The 22,469-nt window shown below is 44.3% G+C and overlaps 1 long non-coding RNA gene across 1 annotated transcript; it reads right to left on the reverse strand.

The window, feature by feature from the left end:
• Window positions 1–1,958: 1,958 nt before the first annotated feature.
• On the reverse strand, window positions 1,959–20,818 carry LOC137561748 (uncharacterized). The gene is made up of 2 exons (XR_011030102.1): window positions 20,728–20,818; window positions 1,959–2,104 (listed from the first exon to the last, which is right to left on the reverse strand). It is a non-coding gene; the product is annotated as an uncharacterized lncRNA (long non-coding RNA).
• Between the last annotated feature and the right edge of the window lie 1,651 nt (window positions 20,819–22,469).

The following is a 22,469-nucleotide window of genomic DNA, read 5'->3' on the forward strand; positions in this document are numbered from 1 at the left end:
GCGAAAAAAAAAATGATATAATGAATTGGTTGTGTACTATGAATAATTACTAGAAGATTAGCAGCAAAGAAAATATTCTCATACTTTTATTTTCAGGTATATAGTGTTTTTTCTAACATTGCATCATTCTCTAATATGTGCAGATTACACAACACTAAGCTTTCAAAATGAGTCTTTAAGAACAGTCTGTGAAGTAATGACTTCACCTCTAGCAGATAAAAAGAAAACAGTTCACTTACAGTTGAGATAATAAAAGTCAGATAACAGCCCTCTCCATGACTAACTTAGTCGTAGAGCTTAATGGCTTGTTTGCATAGAGATAACAACTGGAGTTTCTCAACTCTTCCTGTACTGGAAACAATTAGACTGATGTATCTGATCTTAATGTTTTATTTCTTAGCTGTACTACACATACAAATCATAATATCATAATTTTTTTTCGCTTCATTGTCTCTTTAAAAGATTGCTATTAATTCCTTGTGTTTTTTGCACTATATCTTTTTCTCCAATACCTTTTGTAGGATGTTGTATTCTTAGCACGAGCACTTTAATCATTTTTTGGTGCAGATGTTGGGAGTCGAGAGCTATATATTTGTGTGTCCAGGATGGGTATTTGCACCTCTCCCTTGTTTTGATTGTGACACAGTGTCAGTTTATTTTTTTATTATTGTTATAACTACACATCTGATACCGTCAGAATTTTTGAGATCGCAGTCTCTTGAGAGAGGTGCAACAGGCTTCCAATATTTATGGTTGTACCCTTAAACATGCAGAGCTCAGGCATTGTATTCAGTATAATAGGGGCCTATGACCTAGGCATGGCTGTCCTTGTTTTTAATTGCTTTTACATTTTTGTAGTTGGCTTCAATAAAGATTTTTTCGCATTTACTTTTGGCCTCTCGACCAATTATTTTTCTCAGATAAGTGCTATATAGTTTGACTTAAAAGGGGTACTCTTTTTCTTTTGTTGTTTCTAGGTATTGTCTCAGGTCTATGACCTATTCCCCCTACTTATACCAACGCTGATGTTATTAGCAATATAAATTGCTTTAATTATGCATGCTCAGTTTTTGTTTGTTTTAATACTGGAGCATGCTCCAAGAGTCTGTAGCAAGGTTCTCTCGGATCACCAGTCACCGGCGAAGTGTTGTTACTGCCTAGTACCTCATACTGGGCCATGCACCCCAATTCTTTAGCGAGGTTCTTTGGATCACCAGTCACCGCAGGAGTGTTGTTACTACTTAATACAAGGCCATGCACCCCAACTCTGTAGCGAGGTTCCCTGGATCACCAGTCTCTGCAGGAGTGTTGTTACTGCCTAATACTGGAGCATGCGCCCCGAGTCTGTACCAAGGTTCTCTGAATCACGTGTCACCGCAGGAGTGTTGTTACTGCTGAATACTGGAGCATGCGCCCCGAGTCTGTAGCAAGGTTCCCTGGATCACTCATCACTGCAGGAGTGTTGTTACTGCTTAATACTGGGGCATGAGCCCTGAGTCTGTAGCAAGGTTCCCTGGATCACCAGTCACTGCAGGAGTGTTGTTACTGCTTAATACTGGAGCATGCGCCCCAAGTCTGTAGTGAGGTTCTCTGAATCACCAGTCACCGCAGGAGTTCTGCTACTGCTTAATACTGGAGCATGCGCCCGAGTCTGTAGCAAGGTTCCCTGGATCACCAGTCACCGCAGGAGTGTTGTTACTGCCTAATACTGGAGCATGAGCCCAGAGTCTGTAGCAAGGTTCTCTAAATCACCAGTCACCGCAGGAGTGTTGTTACTGCCTAATACTTGAGCATGCACCTCAAGTGTGTAGTGATGGGTGTTCGCAGCTTTGTGGTCCTTCAAGAAAAACACATATAATACTATGCAAACACACAACAAGGTGCAGCACATCACCCATTAGCAATTCACCATTTTTATAGTACAGAAAAGCACATTAGTTACAAGAAACTTTAGGAAATGTAGCTGTAAGAATAAAAGGGTTTACTGTTTATTTTTTTTTACATTGAGAAATGAATGCCGGGCATTTTTGTCTAATCTCCAGGTGTTGCACTTTTTCCTTCCTGTGATTTATTCTTCACGTGATTCTGTGTTCGATCATTGTCACTGCAAGGAATACAATACATATGGTTATGATTGATGCGGAACACTCCCACCGGAATACATACACACAAACATATATACACAGATACACACAAACCTATAGAGATACATAGACACATACTGTATATACATACTGTATATGCACAAACATGGGCACAGATACACAAATACATGCGCAGACACATCCGACAGACATACAGGGCCGGATTTCTGGAAAGGCCACAAAGGCCATGGCTTAGGGCGATAAAAAAATCAGAAGGATAAAAGGGCGGCAGGACCTGAGAGAGATAAGAGGCTGCATGTCAAAATAAATCATTTCTCCTGCTCCGAAGCTGCCCTGATTTGCTGCACACACGGAATTCCAGAGCTCCATGTATTTTCCTTACTTCTTGGAGTGCGATGAGACAGTTCTATCTCCTGAACATACAAAGGCTCTAACACCTGGAAAAGGGCAGGGGGATCCATGCCAAAAGTCCCACCAAAAATTACGGAGTTGACACAGAGCTGGGGTTTAATCTCTAAAGGGCAGAAATCTCAGTACATTCCCACATTTGAGGAAAAGGGCTGCTATAAAATGTCCAGAGTGGTAATGTAAGGGTTATGCCCACTTCACACTGACAGACCAAACACTGCATTTGCCGAGATTGAGCGCTAACAGGTTTGTAAGGCCGTTAGGTGTGTGGGCGCTGACATGCACGCTCAACTGGCAGACTGGCTCAGTGTACAGGTGAAATTGTATTTTTTTTCTTGGGCCTATTTGTGAAAGTTTTTGATAAAAAATTATTTTGAAAGTTATTTATGCATAGATTTGTTATTAATATCAAATTAAAAAATACAAAATTTCAAGTTAATATTTATATAATTTCAATGATAATTTTCAAAAAAAAGTCAGCAGGTGTCAGGCTGGCAGCAGGCCTGCCTGCCATTCGTGGTGGGGGTGATGTGGTGGTGTCACCCAACTCCAATGCAGAGTCACGCAGTGGAGGCTTGCCGCCAGTTGCCATTGGTGTTCAGTGGGTGTGGCAGGTTGGCAGCAGGCCTGCCTGCAGTTCGTGGTGGTGGTGGTGCCAGCAATTCCACTGCAGTGCAGAGCCACGCAGTGGAGGCTTGGAAGCAATGAAATGAAGGCTACCTGAAACTCTATCATGGTGTCTGAAGAACCAAGAATGAGAAGGGAGGGCGGTGGGCGGTGTGTGTGAACTGGTACCTTCTTTTTTTCGTTTACCTTGTTTGGCAAAGTTATTTTAGAAAAACATACTTACATGTATAACATATTTGTGTTTTTAATTTTGACATTTTGAAAATTGAAAAGAACAAAAACTTATAAAATAAAATAATATAATAAAACAATGTTTTTTTTTCCTGAAATGTTAAAGTGAAGTGAACCTCCAGACTAAAAATCTACTCAGTAGCACTGAAGAGGCTTGGTGTTTCTTTAACAGATTCACAGCATCCGAACTTTGTTTGTTTTTCTTACCCAAGCCTCATTTTTAGCTGCACAGAGCATCTTTCCCCTGATGCTGTGCAAAGCATGATGGGATTTCTGATGCTGCTGTTCTCCTTCTGCTGTTTTGGCCACAAATTTGTTTTTTTTTTTTATTTTGAATTTGAGATTTGAAGCCTAGCGCGCGCAGCTGGGAGGGGTGATCAGGACACAGGACAGTTGGAATTGAGTCTCATGCTCCCTGTCACCTCCTTTCAACCAAAAAGATGGCTGCCCCCATGAAATCAAACATTTGCCTGTTCTTTTAAAAAAAGGGGGGGGGGTAAGAGATTATATTACCAATCTATTTTAATTAACATAACTAATGTAACTGAATGACAGTATGTTTCTTTAAGCTGAAGTTTCCCTTTAAAGAGAACCAGAGACGAAGCACCCTCATGTATTTTACCATATGGATTAGTGGGAACATTAGATAAAACTCCTACCTTGCTTTCTGTTTCATTTTGCACTGCACAGCTTGTTTCTGATCAGACCTGATAAAATCCCCAACTGAGCATTCAGTCTGGCTTTGCTACAATGACTCAGCTATAATGATTCCTGAGCAGAGCCAGCAGGGGGCAGGCTTGGACTTGAAAAGACATGAGAGAACACAGACTGAGCTATATATATTCCCGAGCAAGGCCAGACTGAATGCTCAGTTAGGGATTTTATCAGGGCTGATTAGAAGCAAGCTGTGCAGTGCAGAATGAAACAGCGAGCAGGGTAGGTGTTTTCTCTAATGTTCCCACTGATATATATGGTAAAATACATGAGGGTGCTTCGTCTCTGGTCCCTTTAAGACAACAGGTGTCAGTCAGGCTGGCAGCAGTCCGGCCTACCATTCCTGGTGGTGGTGCAACCAATTCCACTGCAGAGCCATACAGTGGAGGATTGCAAGCAATGAAATGCAGGCTACCTGAAACTCCCTCAGGGTGTTTGAAGAACCAAGCATGAGAAGGGAGGGTGGTGGTGGTGGTGGCTGGTGTGCGCAGTGAACTAGCACCCTCCTTTTTTTTTAGTTTACCTTGTTTGACAAAGTTATTTTTGAAAAATATACTTACATAAAACATATTTGTGTTTTTGACATTTTGAAAATTAAAATAAAACAAATCTTACTTCTTATAAAATTAAATTCTACAATGCTTTCTTTTTCTGAAATGTTACTTTGATAACTGGTAATTCCAGAGCTAATACCTGCCGACGAGCGCTGATCTGTGCGGTGCCATAAAGAAGTTGTGCTCTGTGCAAACACCTGTGCCTTCTCAAGTTGTGAATGTAAAAACAATCTGTAATCCAACAAAACTGAGAAGCATCGCACAGAAAATTTTGCTGCAGATAAATTGCAAGCTTGGAGGAGAGCTGTGGGGGGTGTCAGAAGCACAGCACAGAGCAGAATTATGAGATCCCGCAGTTACAGACCTGCTCTGGTACTTTTGAAAATTATTCCCCTCGCATAATTGTCATCCTAGTGCAGAAAAGGATCAGCACCAATCTGTACTGCTCCGCATCCGGAGCATTTCTCACTCCTGCTCCCGGTACCGTCGTGGACCACACTGTCACCAACTGTAACTGGGTGGATCTCTTCCTGCTCTCCCACCATGTCAGGAAAGGATGTGCCATTCCCACCCACTATATATGTGTAATGAACACTGCAAACCTCAGCCCTGACCATCTACAAAGGTTGACTTTCAAATTGTGCCACATGTTATGCTCAAGTAAATGGACCAGCGTGGCGTCATGTCATGATGTCACATGTACCAGAGGCCTGGATGGGATGGGAAGTTAATTATAGAACTTTATGATGGTAGCAAGCAGACTGGCTCACTGCACTACCTATTATTTTCTTTTGCTTTTATTAACCACTTAAAGTGAACCTCCGGACTAAAAATCTACTCAGCAGAACTGAAAAGGCTTGGTGTTAACAGTTTCACAGCATTAGAACTTTGTTTTTCTTACCAAAGCATAATTTTTAGCTGTACTTGTAGCTAAGCTCCACCCAACAAAGAAAACTGCCCTGGCTTTTTTTCCCTGATGCTGTGCAAAGCATGATGGGATTTCCTATATTGCTGTTCATGTTGCCTAGCAACTGGGAGGGGTGATCAGCACACAGGACAGTTGGAACTGTCTCATGCTCCCTGTCACATCCTTTCAACCAAAAAGATGGCTGCCCTCATGAAATCAAACATTTGTCTGTTCTTTTAAAACAGAGTGGGTAAGAGATTATATTACCTATCTATTTTAATTAACATAAATCATGTAACTTATCCGGTTCAGCGCCGCAGTGCAGAAAATCTCATGCATCCGAGCAACGTTCACCTCCCATTCATTCGCCTATAACTTTATTGCTACTTATCACAATGAATTGATCTATATCTTGTTTTTCCCGCCACCAATTAGGCTTTCTTTGGGGGGTACATTTGCTAAAAGCCACTTTACTGTAAATGCATTTTAACAGGAAGAATAAGAAACGGAAAAAAATCATTATTTCTCAGTTTTGGCCATTATAGTTTGAAATTAATATACGCTACCGTAATTAAAACGCATGTATTTTATATGCCCATATGTCCCGGTTCTTACACCGTTTAAACGATGTCCCTATCACAATTTATGGTGCCGATATTTCATTTAGAAATAAAGGTGCATTTTTTCAATTTGCGTCCATCCCTATTTACAAGCCTATAATTAAAAAAATATATATTAATATACTCCTTTGATATGCTTATTTAAAGAGTTCAGACCCTTAGGTAACTATTTATTTATTTATTTATTTTTTTTATATTAACCCCCTTGGCGGTATGAAAAATACCGCCAGGGGGAAGCGCAACAGTTTTTTTTAATTTTTTTTTTTTTTTTATCATGTGGCGAGCCGAGGGCTCGCTACATGATAGCCGCTGCTCAGCGGCATCCCCCCAGCCCCGCCGATCGCCTCCGGCGATAGGCGATCAGGAAATCCCGTTCAAAGAACGGGATTTCCTGGAGGGCTTCCCCCGTCGCCATGGCGACGGGGCGGGATGACGTCACCGACGTCAGCGACGTCGGGACGTCATTGGGAGACCCGATCCACCCCTCGGCGCTGCCTGGCACTGATTGGCCAGGCAGCGCTCGGGGTCTGGGGGGGGGGGGGGGCCGCGCGCCGCACCGGATAGCGGCGATCGGGCGCGCGGCGGCGGCGATCGGGGTGCTGGCGCAGCTAGCAAAGTGCTAGCTGCGTCCAGCAAAAAAAAAATTAAGCAAATCGGCCCAGCAGGGCCTAAGCGGCACCCTCCGGCGGCTTACCCCGTGTCACACACGGGGTTACCGCTAAGGAGGTTAAACATTTTATTTGGGTAATTTGAGGTAAACGGATAATTTTAAATGTAAAATAATGCATTTGATAAAAAAAATAGATGTGGAGCGCACAATTGAAAGGTTATTTGATAGAAATGGTTAGGTCAGCAGTACCTCAATTTTCCAGCATTGAGTATACAATCGAACGGGCTCACAGACTGCCTAAGCCCGCCTTTCTACCTGAGAGGATCCCTAGAGATACCATAGCATGCTTTCAGTTTTACCACGTTAAAGATGCCTTTTCGTCTTACATGCGCCAGAATAAGCAACTTCCGGAACCATACAGCAACATCAAAGTCTTCACAGACTTGTCGCAGTTTACATTACAAAGACGCAGGTCCCTGGCTCCTCTAACAGCCTTTCTCAGAGAGCAACAGTTGCAGTATAAATGGGGATTTCCCACTAAACTTCTACTTTCCCGTGACGGCAAAATCCACGTCATATCTACACTGGAGCAAGGAGTTTCTCTTTTGAACTCATTAGGCCTACAAGTCACTTTCGCACAATTGGAGAAACATCGTAAACAACCTTTGAGCAACGCTCCCCGCTCATGGCGTTCTAATACTTAAAATGGCAGGGAAACGGTCCTTCGCCGCTGCACCACTTTAACTGTTTTCTACCCAATTTGGGTTTAGCGATACGGGTATTACCCCCCCCTCTGTGTGGTCCGGGTTAAGCCACTGAGAGTTTCTGGGCCTACTAGTCGTGGGACAGGTAGGAGTGATTGCCCAGAGATAATGTTGATTTTATGTATGTTTTATATGTTTGGTTTAAGTAACTATGTTCCTGCAATTTTGGGATATCTGAGTCCCTCTTTTTATTCTACAGGAGTCCTGTATATTCAAAAAGTCAATGAGACACTAAGTGTAAATGCTGTATTTTTCATCGTTACAGTTCTTTCATGCCTAGAATGTTCAATATGATAACACATAATGTCCAGGGGTTAAATGAGCCAGTCAAACGTAGAAAAGCATTTCAACATTATCAGAGCCTGAAAGCCTCAGTTTTGTTTTTACAAGAGACGCATTTTATTAACTCTAAACCACCCACTTTTCTGCACCGGGCATATAACAAGGCCTATTATGCCTCATTTACCAAAAAAGCTAGAGGAGTTGCAATAGTGTTCCATAATTCAGTCTCATTCACACATATTGATTCTTTCATGGACCCGGAAGGCAGAATTTTAATTCTCAAAGGTATTCTGGAGGGTAAAGCTGTTACACTGATTAATTGTTATGCTCCCAATGCCTCTAAAACGGCCTTCTTACAACTTTTATCACCCCAACTGGATAGACTATCCTCAACACACTTGATAGTTGCAGGAGACTTCAATGCGGTAGCTAATCCACTTCTGGATAGATCGGTTCAATCCCCTTTCGCACAAACTTTCCCTAGAAAACTCACTAGCCTTCTTTCTAGAACTAAAGTTATAGATATATGGAGAGCCCATAACATCGGCTGTAGGCAATACACCTTTTTTTCTCATCCTCGTCAATCCTATGCCCGCTTAGACTATATTTATTTGTCTCCAATAATTGCCTCTAACTCTACCTCCGCGGATATTATTACTTGCGGCTGGTCTGACCATCATATGGTTCAGTCCTCCTTGACTGGTTTCGGTATACCCTTCAATCCCGGCAACTGGAGACTCAACGACTCTCTTTTGGCTGAGGATTCAGATAGACAGGCCGTGACGGGAGAGTTGGAGGAATATTTTTTGTTCAACAATGAGGATAACACCTCCCCTATTCTAAGATGGGCAGCACATAAACCAGTTTTGAGAGGTATTTTTATGGCAAAAGCAGCACGGGCAAAGAAACGAAAATCACAAAGAATTCAAGCATTAACTGCCGAGCTAGACTTACTATAAAAACGGCATTTTGGCACAACAACTAGAGACATTTTACATGAAATTAACCTGAAGAGAACCGAATTGAACTCTATACTAGATAACTCTCATGCTAAAGCGTTGAAGTTTTACAAAGCAAAGTTCCTTCTACGAGGCAATAACCCTTCTACTCAGTTTGCACGTAAATTAAACCAATACTATAAACCCCCACATGTCTATAAATTAAAAAGCCCTGGAGGCAGAGAGGAGGTACTACCTTCTAAAGTCTTAAAAATATTTGAGGACTATTATAAAAATTTGCTAGGAACCGAAATATCATCTAACATTACGAAACTTAAAGCATGGTTGGATACTTTGCAGTTGCCCTCCCTTTCACCAGATCAGCTGCATACTCTTAATGCTCCGATCACCCCCATAGAAGTATTAGCTTCAATTAAGTCGCTTAAATCCTCTACTGCCCCGAGCCCAGACGGGTTTTCACCCTTATATTATAAAAAATTTGCTGACACACCATTGCACCCTCTGACCTCTATGTTTAATGCTGTTCTCCAAGGTGAAAAACTCCCCTCAGATATGCTATTGGCCAATATGACCCTGCTTCCTAAACCGGATACTGATCACTCAACTCCGGCAGGATTCAGACCTATATCTATCCTTAACAATGATATCAAACTTTTTGCTAAAATCCTGGCTTCTAGATTAGGCTCTATGGTGCATGATCTTGTCGCTCCCACTCAAACTGGATTCATCCCAGGTAGGCAAGGCTCTGATAATGTTAGGTTAGCTGTTAACATATTACAGGACGCTACATAGTTACATAGTTACATAGTTATTTTGGTTGAAAAAAGACATACGTCCATCGAGTTCAACCAGTACAAAGTACAACTCCAGCCCGTCCCCCACATACCCCTGTTGATCCAGAGGAAGGCGAAAAAAACCCCACCAGGCATGGTCCAATTAGCCCCAAATGGGAAAAATTCCTTCCTGACTCCAGATGGCAATCAGATAAAATCCCTGGATCAACATCATTAGGCATAACCTAGTAATTGTAGCCATGGATGTCTTTCAACGCAAGGAAAGCATCTAAGCCCCCTTTAAATGCAGGTATAGAGTTTGCCATAACGACTTCCTGTGGCAATGCATTCCACATCTTAACCACTCTTACTGTAAAGAACCCTTTCCTAAATAAATGGCTAAAACGTTTTTCCTCCATGCGCAGCTCATGTCCTCTAGTCCTTTGAGAAGGCCTAGGGACAAAAAGCTCATCCGCCAAGCTATTATATTGCCCTCTAATGTATTTATACATGTTAATTAGATCTCCTCTAAGGCGTCTTTTCTCTAGACTAAATAAACCCAGTTTATCTAACCTTTCTTGGTAAGCGAGACCTTCCATCCCACGTATCAATTTTGTAGCTCGTCTCTGCACCTGCTCTAAAACTGCAATATCTTTTTTGTAATGTGGTGCCCAGAACTGAATTCCATATTCCAGATGTGGCCTTACTAGAGAGTTAAACAGGGGCAATATTATGCTAGCATCTCGAGTTTTTATTTCCCTTTTAATGCATCCCAAAATTTTGTTCGCTTTAGCTGCAGCGGCTTGGCATTGAGTACGATTATTTAACTTGTTGTCGATGAGTACTCCTAAGTCCTTCTCCAAGTTTGATGTTCCCAACTGTATCCCATTTATTTTGTATGGTGCTAGACCATTGGTACGACCAAAATGCATGACTTTACATTTGTCAACATTGAATTTCATCTGCCATGTATGTGCCCATATAGCCATTCTATCCAGATCCTGTTGCAATATGACACTATCTTCCTGAGAGTTGATGATTCTGCACAATTTTGTATCATCTGCAAAAATAGCAACATTGCTCACTACTGCATCTACTAGGTCATTAATAAATAAATTGAAGAGCACTGGACCCAGTACAGACCCCTGTGAGACCCCTTTGCTAACAGTCTCCCATTTTGAGTACGATCCATTGACCACAACTCTTTGTTTTCTGTCCATTAGCCAGTTCCCTATCCATGCACACAAACTCTTCCCCAGTCCTTGCATCCTCAACTTTTGCACCAGACTTCTGTGGGGAACAGTGTCGAAGGCCTTTGCAAAGTCCAAGTATATCACATCTACAGCATTCCCAATATCCATATTAGCATTCACTACCTCATAAAAGCTGAGCATGTTAGTCAAACAGGACCTGTCTTTAGTAAACCCATGTTGATGCTGAGAAATAAGATTATTTTCTACTATGAAGTCATGTATAGTATCTCTTAGTAACCCCTCAAATAGTTTGCATACAACTGATGTTAAGCTTACAGGTCTATAATTTCCTGGATCAGATTTTTTGCCCTTCTTAAATAATGGGAAAACGTGGGCTGTACACCAATCCACTGGGACTCTGCTAGTTGCAAGAGAGTCACAAAAGATAAGATAAAGGGGCTTAGCTATAACTGAACTTAATTCTCTTAGGACCCGAGGATGCATGCCATCCGGGCCAGGTGCCTTGTCTATTTTTAATTTATTTAGTCTTGCCTTTACTTCTTCCTGCGTTAAGTATTTAATATTACAGTTAGAAGATTGAGACTCTTCTGCCTCTGTAATTTGCAACAGTGCTGTTTCCTTTGTGAAGACAGAAGCAAAGAAAGCATTTAATAACTCTGCCTTACCTTGGTCATCCACCATTGAGTTCCCACCCTCATCCTTTAGGATTCCTATACAGTCAACCTTTCTTTTTTTAGAGTTGATGTACTTGTAAAACTTTTTTGGGTTAGATTTGATATCCCTAGCGATTTGATTTTCAGCTTCGATCTTTGCCAGCCTAATTTCTTTTTTACAATTTTTATTGCACTCCTTATAATTGCTTAGTGCAGCCTCAGTCCGCTCCTGTTTTAGGACCTTACAGGCATTCTTTTTCCTCTTCATTTTATCCCTAACCTTTCTATTCATCCATAGAGGCCTTTTTTTATTCCTAGACATTTTGTTTCCATATGGGATATACATACTACAATATTGATTGTAGTATGTATATCCCATATGAAAACTCTAGATTTATGATGTTGGGTTTAGACATTAGTAAGGCATTCGATTCAGTGGGTTGGCAGTATCTGACCACTGCTTTGGAAGGCTTTGGCCTAACTGGCCCTATAATTACAGCAGTTTCAGCATTGTATGACTCCCCATCTACAGTGATCCGCATCCCTGGTGCATCATCCGCTCCTGTTCAGCTCAAACCAGGAACCCGTCAGGGTTGCCCTCTCTCCCCATTGCTATTCGCTCTTGCTTTAGAGCCTCTGGCGGTGGCGATCAGACGACATCCTGACATCCATGGGTATGGAATTGACAATATCAAATTGACTCTGTATGCTGACGATGCTCTCCTGTTCTTGACTAGACTTCTAACAACCATGCCCAATTTGTTCCAAATATTGGATAAGTTCGCCAAATATTCTGGCCTTAAGGTAAATCCCGCTAAATCCACAGCCCACCCGATCAATCTCTATCCACATACAATTAAATGGTTAGACTCTACTTACGGGTTCAAATGGAGTAAAACTAAATTTAAATACTTGGGAGTCTTTCTTACACCCAGCTATGGGGATCTGTACGGAACTAACTTCTCACATGCAGTCAATAATATTACTCAACTCCTGAAAACATGGTCCTCATTTAAGGTTTCATGGCTAGGCAGATGTGTAGCATGTAAAATGATTATTCACCCCAAATTGTTATATTTGTTTCGCATGCTCCCAATAATTATAACTAAAAAATCCTTATCTAGCATACAATCACAAATTAATAAGTTTATTTGGGATGGCAAACCAGCTAGAATTCGAGCACAAGTCCTGTACAGACCCCCGTTACAGGGTGGTATCGGTTTACCCAGCCTATGGCATTATTACTTAGCCTCAAAGCTCAGTCAAATCTTAGATTGGGGAATAAATTCTAACCCTCCCACCTGGTATCAATTTGAATCTACCACAATCTTCCCATTTAACCTAGCTACATTAGTCACGGTTGTAACTAAAAGAGACACATCAACTCTTGCTAGCAAGAACAGGATTGTTTCGTCACTGACTAAGCTATGGATCTCGATTGCCACATCATATAAGCTTATGACCTTTCCCTCCCCCAGGATCTCCATTTTTGGTAATCCTCGCTTTACTCCGGCTTTTAGGAACCCACAGTTGTTTGCCTGGTGGAGGGATAAAGGCCGTTCAACTGCCAATACATTTTGGATTAGAGATATTCCAATTACATTTAATATGCTCAGATTTAGTCAAGATGCCCCCCCAGAGGAGGTATTTCGCTTTTGTCAGATAAAACATTATTTCTCCTCCATCTTTTCTTCACCCCCAGAGTTTGAACCCACAATGTTTGAGTCACTCTATTTTGGATTTTCACGACAAAAAGGATTAATCTCATCTCTATATGCCCAGTTGATAGGTTGTGATAATGAGAATAAACTGATATATATGAGAGCATGGGAGCGTGACTTAGGAACTCAATTTGAGCCATCAGATTGGTCTTATATCCGAACCGCTGTCTCCGGTGTAGTCAAATCTAATATGGTCAAGGACACGGCCCTCAAGATCTTGTTTCGCTGGTATTACACCCCGGCTAAAATTCATAAAATTTATCCCTCGGTTCCATCGACTTGTTTTAGAGGATGTGGAATGGAAGGAACGATACTGCATGTCTTTTGGGACTGCCCCAGAGCACAGCGGTTCTGGGACTCATGGAAAACCATGATCCGAGAGGTGTTTGGCTTTCCGGTTTCGCTATTCGCCTCCCAGGCCCTGCTATACACTTTTAATGATGATGTACCAGGTAGATTTAGGCCTTTATATAGATATATGCTGCTAGCCGCTCAGTGGTCAATAGCCTTCAAATGGAAAACCACAGATCTAGAGTTATCACTAGTTACCCAACGTCTAGACCTAATGATGATAATGGATCGGGTTTATTTTTATAGCATTGAGAATATGACAAGATTTGATCTCATTTGGGAATCCTGGAAAACATATAGAAGTTCTTAATTTCTCTTGGACATATGTGTTCATTCATTATAGTATGATATACAGGATTGGAATTATTCAGGACTCTTGTAACCAGATACCTTATGCAGGAATGTATCTTGATAGCTCGTTCTTTCTCTTTTTTCCTGTCTCTTGTTTTATGTATGTTGGGTTTTTTTTTTTGTTTTTTTTTAATTTTTGTTTTGTTTTTTTTGTTAGTTTTATGTATGTGTTAGAGGGAGCATTATGGTTTTGCATCAGGAACAGATAGGACGGACTGACCCCTGGGATCTCAGAGGGAGGTACCAGGTACCCCATTTCCCAGGCCGGATGGCCCAACTATCTATGCTATATCCTTCAGATGCTCCCCCATATTTTCTTGATGTATGTTAATACCCTATGTTTTAATTGTTCTGCTTTCAAAAGCTTTGTATATTTGTTGATCTGCTCAATAAAGCTTTTTACTATTTGACCACAAGATGGCCACAGTCAAAAAGTCCTGGAAGTGTATGATCAGGCTTCCAGGATGCATTAGGAGGATGGGAAACTTTTTGTGAATCAGAAAAACAGCAGCATCTGTTGAGAGGCTGTCGGTTTTTCTCCAGGGGCTTCGATCAGTGAATGGGATCTATAATCCCATTCATTGGTTGCTGGGCTAACGGCCGGAAAACATTTGTAAAACTAACAGTTTCACTTACCTGGTGCTTCCCTGTCCTGTCATGCGCCGGTCCTCCACGATCCCCCATTCTCCCGCTGCCAGGTAGTTTCGGTTTCCCAGATGGGCCACTGCGTCCGCGCGGCTTTGGCCACGCATATCTTTCTCTGTGTTCCAGTCCGCAATAGCACTATTGCAGAGAGGAATGTGGAAAAAGGATACGCTTTGCAGGGCTGTGCAGGCGCACTGTTCCCACGACTTAAAAGTCGAAGAACTAAACTAGCTGGCGGCGGGCAATGGAGGATCATTGAGGAAAGCTGTAGGACAGGCCAGCTGCAGCAGTCTCACACTTCCTGAGCATGAGAGGTAAACATCTGGAGGCAAACAACCGACTTCTTACGTTTTATACTCATTCACAATGTCTTTCTGTTTGAGGGCGCTTCTACCATCAGCAGAGGGGCAGTGCTATGGGCATACACAAATGTGTTCCTGGGCTGGTGGGAGGACACCCTTGTTTTTGGTCAGGATTTGATGTTTTACACTTCTCACATATCATACTGGGGGCCAGGGCCGGATTTAGGGGCATGCACCCAAGGCCTGGGACTAGGGCGACAGGATGAACTGTAATACATGGGGCGGGTAACAGGTTTACTGTACCTGTTACCCTCCAAAAGCCGCTCCATTGGTTCGCAGCCAGCCGCCCCGTTTGCACAGTGTGTCTGCAGACTGCTTGCACGTGTTGACAGGCAGATCAGCTGGCGGGGGCTGCCGCCCTCTATACAGCAGAGCCGGAGCAAGCAGCAGTGGAAGCTGTGAGAGCCTGCATTTGCAGCAGACTCTCTCTCCTGCTCCGGCTGAGCCCCGATTCCATTGTCCTGGCTGATGTCACTCACAGACTCCCAGTGACCCAGGCGACAGCTCTCAGCTCTGAGCTGCGTGCTAAGACAGCGGGCAAGGAGTGCATTGGCTCAGCCCGCTGTCAATCAAAGCATGTGGCCGGCCGTGATGTCACCTCCCTGAGCCCGCCCACCCAGGAGTATGTGTGTAGTGTATGGGGAAATCTCGTGGTGCTGCTGGAGCTGAAGACAGTCCAGAATCCCAGGGCACAGGTGAAGCACAGATGGTCTGGAGACCCCCTTCTCCCCTAGAAAGAATGTTTTGCAGCTTCCAGACTTTCTGGCTTGTGTGGTGAATGCTGGGCTCTGATGGACTATTAGTTTGGCAGGTGAGAAAAATGCTGTGAGTGAACTTACTAGTTAGTAAGGTCTTCACCACCCACCTTTCCCTCGCCAGTGTTAGGGATAAGCATACAAACTTGGAGGGGATGTTTTTTAAAGGATCTCTGAATAGAAGAAAAAAATGCCAAACAGAACTTACCTGGGGCCTCCTCCAGACCACCCCCCCCCCTCTTGTAGCCCATGAGGTCCCTCGGTGTTCTCTGGGCTCCCTCCATTATTAGACCAATGTCAGCTCCATTAGTGTGCGACTTAACCGAAAGTCGTGTGCAACTGCGCATGCGCGGCCTGTTCGTGCGGCCGTCGCCTTGAGTGTTCTGCACAAGTAGGAAAAACGCATTTGTCCTTTCGAGATCTGTGTGTGCGCAGAATGCTCAAGGTGACGGGCGCACAAACAAGACGGGCAGCGCATGCTCAGTTGCGCTCGACTCCTGCCAAATAAATGTGCTAACGGAGCCACCAGCGATCGAAAGGAGGGATCACAAAGGACCCCAAGGAGCTTACAGGCTATGGGGTACTGGAGTAAGCCCCAGGCAAGTTCAGTTTGGCATTTTTGTCTTCTGCTCAGGGTCCCTTTAATGCACTTTTGTCTCTGCCTCTGTGCTCTGCGCTCAACATTGCGATACATCTCACCAATACTTTCAGCTGTTAAGGCAGAAGCATTGGCGAGATAGAATGCGATGTGGAGCACAGCACACAGAGGCAGAAACAAGGCGAGTTCAACCCCTATGCCACAGTGGCATAAGTACAAATTCAAATTCTGTTTTTTATGCTTTGGAACTCGGTTACAAGTTTGTATGCTCATCCCTGATCTGTACTTGTGATCAGAAGATAGGCTGGGAGTGATGCCATACTGTGGGCAGAGAGTGGTGGAGGCTGGCTCTGCATCCAGGTTATGTTCAGCTGGATCTACCGAGAGCTTACAGTATATCTGACCCGAGGCAAAGCTACCTATGGTAAGTATCTAATGGATGATCCACATACCTTTGTGCATTTTCTGTTTCTCTGTGTTCGCCACTGGCAACAAAATCACTTCCCCGGAGAGGAATGGACAATGCACAGAGGAATGTGGATCCAGAATATACACAGCTCTTTGGGCCCTTTTCCACTCGAGCGATTGCTGAATCGCAAAGTCGCAAATCGCTAGTGATTTTTAAATCGCTAGGGTTGTTACTTTATCATAGAAATCATGAGAAATATTTTCCACTACAGTGATTCGATTTGGAAATCGCAATTGCTTTCTGGAGCGATTTTTACAATGATAATGCAATGTAAATGAAAATCGCAATTGCATAACAGAATTAATGAAAAATCGCAATCACTGGCGTTTGTGATTGCGATTGCTAGTGGAAAAGGGCCCTTTGCTCTTTCCCTGAGTAGCTTTGCCTTGGATCAGTTATCTGCACCTGAAGCGTGCAGAAACTCAAATAAAAATTGAAGGGTGACAGAGCACTTACTGCCGATATGCTTCTTGCTACTCCTCGTCTTCAGAGTCCCCCCTTTCCCCTATTCCACATAGTTTTCTCTTCAAAGTGTCCCCGACGTTTACTGGGCTGTGAACAGGTGCATCTGGACTTCCAAACCATGTGCGCCCAGTGAAAGAAAGAGCCTGTGCATGTCTTCTTTCTTTCATGCACAAGCACTTTCTTTTGCTTGACATGTGTGGTTTAAAACTCGTGCTTGCTAAATTCAGATGTTCCTGTGCATGGCCACAGTCGCTTTCTACAGAGTGAGTGGCCAGTTGAATATTAAAGTGGATGGGAACACAAGGGACCCTGGAGACAACAAACGGCATGAAGATTTTCAGGAGTATGTGAATTCACAAATTATATATATTTAATTTTTTAGGTTTACTTTAAGAATAAAAGCAAGCAGGTGTTACTTTGTGGATGACCCTCTTAAAAGAAATAAAACGGTATACCCAAGCAGCTCAGATACCCAAAACCAGAAAACAAAATGTCTAATTGACTATAGGAAAATGACGGGGGGGGGGGGGGCACTTGGAATCAAGGTGCCTAGGGTGATGAAAAGTACAAATCCGGCCCTGCTGGGGGCAGTTCATAGAAAATGTGGTAATTCTGTGGGATCCATCCCATACAAACATATTAGCCAAGTGTTTTTCAAAGCGTTAGCATTTTTAAAAGCACTCAGAATCGCTCTGTGTGCACCAGCTCTAGGTGAGGATAAGAGAGCGAGTGACAGTGAGAGAGAGTGATCAAAAAATGATGTAAATGAGGGAAAATAGCTGAGATTGATGATTATGGTTGAGTGAGAGTGGCTGAGAAGGAATGAGAGTGGCTGAGACATAGTGAGGGTGACTGAGAAGGAATGAGAGTGGCTGAGAAGGAATGAGAGTGGCTGAGAAGGAATGAGTGGCTGAGAAGGAATGAGAGTGGCTGAGACATAGTGAGGGTGGCTGAGAAGGAATGAGAGTGGCTGAGAAGGAATGAGAGTGGCTGAGAAGGAATGAGAGTGGCTGAGAATGAATGAGAGTGGCTGAGAAGGAATGAGAGTGGCTGAGACATAGTGAGGGTGGCTGAGAAGGAATGAGAGTGGCTGAGAAGGAATGAGAGTGGCTGAGACATAGTGAGGGTGGCTGAGACAGAGTGAGGGTGGCTGAAATGGAATGAGGGTGGCTGAGACAGAGTGAGGCTGGCTTAGAAGGAATGGGAGAGAAGGATTGAGAGTGGTTGATACAGAGTGAGAATTCGACACACACAAGCAATAGAACACCGCAGTACATGCATCCAGCTACATTTAAATGGTCAGCAGGCGCTCGTCAGCCAATCAGGATGCACTGTCATACACCCTTTACCTGCCATACCACATCTAGCAGCCCTTAGCATTCAGGTGGGAGGCTTCAGTTGGACGCAATCGCAAGATTGCATCGCTAGCAGGACCGCCCCGTGCAGGCATCCCTCCCATGGGGGTCCCTCTCTAACCGCTCACCTGTCCGCTGTGTCCTAGAGCTGAAAAAAAAACAATCGTGAGTTTTTAAATGGTTTTTTTTCAGCTCTAGGACACGGCGGACAGGTGAGCGGTTAAGGGACCCCCATGGGAGGGATGCCTGCACGGGTGGTCCTGCTAGCGACGCAATCTTGATATTGCGTCCAACTGAAGCCTCCCACCTTAATGCTAATGGCTGCTAGATGTGGTATGGCAGGTAAAGGGTGTATGACAGTGCATCCTGATTGGCTGACGAGCGCCTTCTGACCATTTAAATGTAGCTGGATGCATGTACTGCTGTGTTCTATTGCTTATGTGTGTCGAATTTAGCATTCAGTATGGAGGCAGTGTTGGTGGGCATTCTGGATGTGAGAGGTCTAGAGCCTGGGTGTGAGAGGTCCAGGCCCACCTGCACTCCCCTCCAGGTATCACATGTTGCCCTTGGGGCCCCAGCCAGTGAGAGAGGTCTGGGGCCCCTGGCCATTGTGTGAACCAATCGTGTGTTTTTACAGAGTGAGAATGCTTGAAAAGGATTGGGAGTGGCTGAAAAGGAATGGGAGTGGCTGGCACAGAGTGAGGGTGGCTGAGAAGGAACGAGAGTGGCTGAGAAGGAATGGGAGGGGCTGGCACAGAGTGAGGGTGGCTGAGAAGGAACGAGAGTGGCTGAGAAGGAATGGGAGGGGCTGGCACAGAGTGAGGGTGGCTGAGAAGGAACGAGAGTGGCTGAGAAGGAATGGGAGTGGCTGGCACAGAGTGAGGGTGGCTGAGAAGGAACGGGAGTGGCTGAGAAGGAATGGGAGTGGCTGGCACAGAGTGAGGGTGGCTGAGAAGGAACAAGAGTGGCTGAGAAGGAATGGGAGGGGCTGGCACAGAGTGAGGGTGGCTGAGAAGGAACAAGAGTGGCTGAGAAGGAATGGGAGGGGCTGGCACAGAGTGAGGGTGGCTGAGAAGGAATGGGAGTGGCTGGCACAGAGTGAGGGTGGCTGAGAAGGAACGAGAGTGTGCCAGCCCCTCCCATTCCTTCTCAGCCACTCTCGTTCCTTCTCAGCCACCCTCACTCTGTGCCAGCCCCTCCCATTCCTTCTCAGCCAGAGTGAGGGTGGCTGAGAAGGAACGAGAGTGGTTGAGAAGGAATGGGAGGGGCTGGCACAGAGTGAGGGTGGCTGAGAAGGAACGAGAGTGGCTGAGAAGGAATGGGAGGGGCTGGCACAGAGTGAGGGTGGCTGAGAAGGAACGAGAGTGGCTGAGAAGGAATGGGAGTGGCTGGCACAGAGTGAGGGTGGCTGAGAAGGAATGGGAGTGGCTGAGAAGGAATGAGAGTGGCTGGCACAGAGTGAGGGTGGCTGAGAAGGAACGAGAGTGGCTGAGAAGGAATGGGAGGGGCTGGCACAGAGTGAGGGTGGCTGAGAAGGAACAAGAGTGGCTGAGAAGGAATGGGAGGGGCTGGCACAGAGTGAGGGTGGCTGAGAAGGAACGAGAGTGGCTGAGAAGGAATGAGAGTGGCTGGCACAGAGTGAGGGTGGCTGAGAAGGAACGAGAGTGGCTGAGAAGGAATGGGAGGGGCTGGCACAGAGTGAGGGTGGCTGAGAAGGAACGAGAGTGGTTGAGAAGGAATGGGAGGGGCTAGCACAGAGTGAGGGTGGCTGAGAAGGAACGAGAGTGGCTGAGAAGGAATGGGAGTGGCTGGCACAGAGTGAGGGTGGCTGAGAAGGAACGAGAGTGGCTGAGAAGGAATGGCAGGGGCTGGCACAGAGTGAGGGTGGCTGAGAAGGAATGGGAGTGGCTGAGAAGGAATGGGAGTGGCTGGCACAGAGTGAGGGTGGCTGAGAAGGAACGAGAGTGGCTGAGAAGGAATGGGAGGGGCTGGCACAGAGTGAGGGTGGCTGAGAAGGAACGAGAGTGGCTGAGAAGGAATGGGAGTGGCTGGCACAGAGTGAGAGTGGCTGAGAAGGAACGAGAGTGGCTGAGAAGGAATGGGAGTGGCTGGCACAGAGTGAGAGTGGCTGAGAAGGTACGAGAGTGGCTAAGAAGGAATGAGAGTGGATAAGAGAGTGAGTGTCAGTGGGAGAAAGTGATTTAATATGAAAGTGATATAAATAATATACTTACCTCAGCATCTTGTCTTCTTACTCTTTTCATGAGATTAGATGGCCTGGCTGTTACTGGTACCCAGACATTTGTCTTTAGCTCTGTAATGAACTTCAATGCATCCATTACTTTGTACAGAAGTCTGAAAAAAATACAAAATAGTGTAAAAAAAAAAAAAAAAAAGTAACCTAATTTATAGAAATACCAGGTTGAATCTTTTTCAATAACTCAGACCCTTTGATGTTCTTTCCATACTCTCTGGCTTATTTTTGTCATATCATCTCAAACAAAGCACCATTTCACACAGATAAACACCAACTCTTTCCCCCCCCCAAAAAATAAATAGTAAATAAATAAATAACATCTACTTCTCCTTCTATGTTGGACATCTGATGTGGAATTGGACAATCAACCTTCCAGGAAAAACAGATTACATTATTAACTGGATATATCAATCCCTTACTCAACTGCTAAGTGCAAAATACATGCTAATTGTTTTACTTTATTCTCTTCATTTGCTCTGCAAAAGCGCTTACAGAGGCGCTTTATACAAAAACGAAGTGCACAGGTAAGCACCAGCTGTCCGGTTACTGTCCTCGAAGCATAGACAGCTGGATGGGTGGGCTGTCCGATCACCACCCTCAGATCATAGACAGCTGGATGGGGGTGCTGTCTGGTCACCACCCTCAGATCATAGAGAGCTGGGTGGGTGGGCTGTCTGGTTACCATCCTTGGATCATAAAGAGCTGGATGGGTGGGCAGTCCAGTTACCACCCTCAGAGCATAGAGAGCTGGATGGGGGTGCTGTCTGGTCACCACCCTCAGATCATAGAGAGCTGGGTGGGTGGGCTGCCCGTTCATTGCCCTCGGAGCACAAAGAGCTGGATGGGTGGGCTGTGAGTTTATTTTTGCCAGTCTGATCACAATCGTCCAATCGCTTGAACAATTATTCACTAAAAACTGGACCATTAGTGGCCAGGCCACCCTTAAGGTTGCCACTATCAATCCAGTTTCTAGCAAAAAATAATTCAAGTGATCAGATAATTCTGATCGGAAGTCAAATATTGTAATATATTGAACACCATCAACAAGCCAATTTTTGCTTCCCATTATCACAGCCAACCATAAAATACACATTTTGGTTTGACGATGGGTGGATCGATTGTGCCCATCAGTGGAGCATATTTAAAACCAATCTGATCACATCGATCAGAATTATCTGATCGCTCAAATTATTATTTTTTTTGCCAGAAATTGGATTGTTTTTGGTCACGTTTAGGGTGCATACACATTCAATTTTGATTGTCCGATCATTACCCAATTTTACCACTTCCAGACACCTTACCTGTGCAATCTGTTTATTGCATTCAAAATGTGTAGGGCAAACAATGGTCAATCAAAATTGGATGTGTGTTGTGTGCATCTTACGGAGAGTGACGTTTGACTAAAGCTTAGCAAACACTTTCAATTATGATTTGCCAATCATTGACCATGTAAGGTGCCCATATATCAGGTGACTTTGGAAGCTGACTGACCAAAAAATCTGATTATTATTAAAGAATTGGTTGAAAATCGATGCCGCCTAGTGCAGGCCCGACCAACTATGTGACCAATTGTGGGACGAAATTGTTCGTGTTACTCGATCGCACCTATTGCAAGATGTCAGTCCGAAGTTGGTTGGTCAGGTGTGCGGCAGTATGGCGGCCAATTTCGGAATGAGTGAGAAAACGATGAAAAACCCTGCCGCTGCCCCCATGTATAAT

This window comes from Hyperolius riggenbachi, chromosome 3 (genome assembly GCF_040937935.1).
Source record: "Hyperolius riggenbachi isolate aHypRig1 chromosome 3, aHypRig1.pri, whole genome shotgun sequence".
Classification (NCBI taxonomy): Eukaryota; Metazoa; Chordata; class Amphibia; order Anura; family Hyperoliidae; genus Hyperolius; species Hyperolius riggenbachi.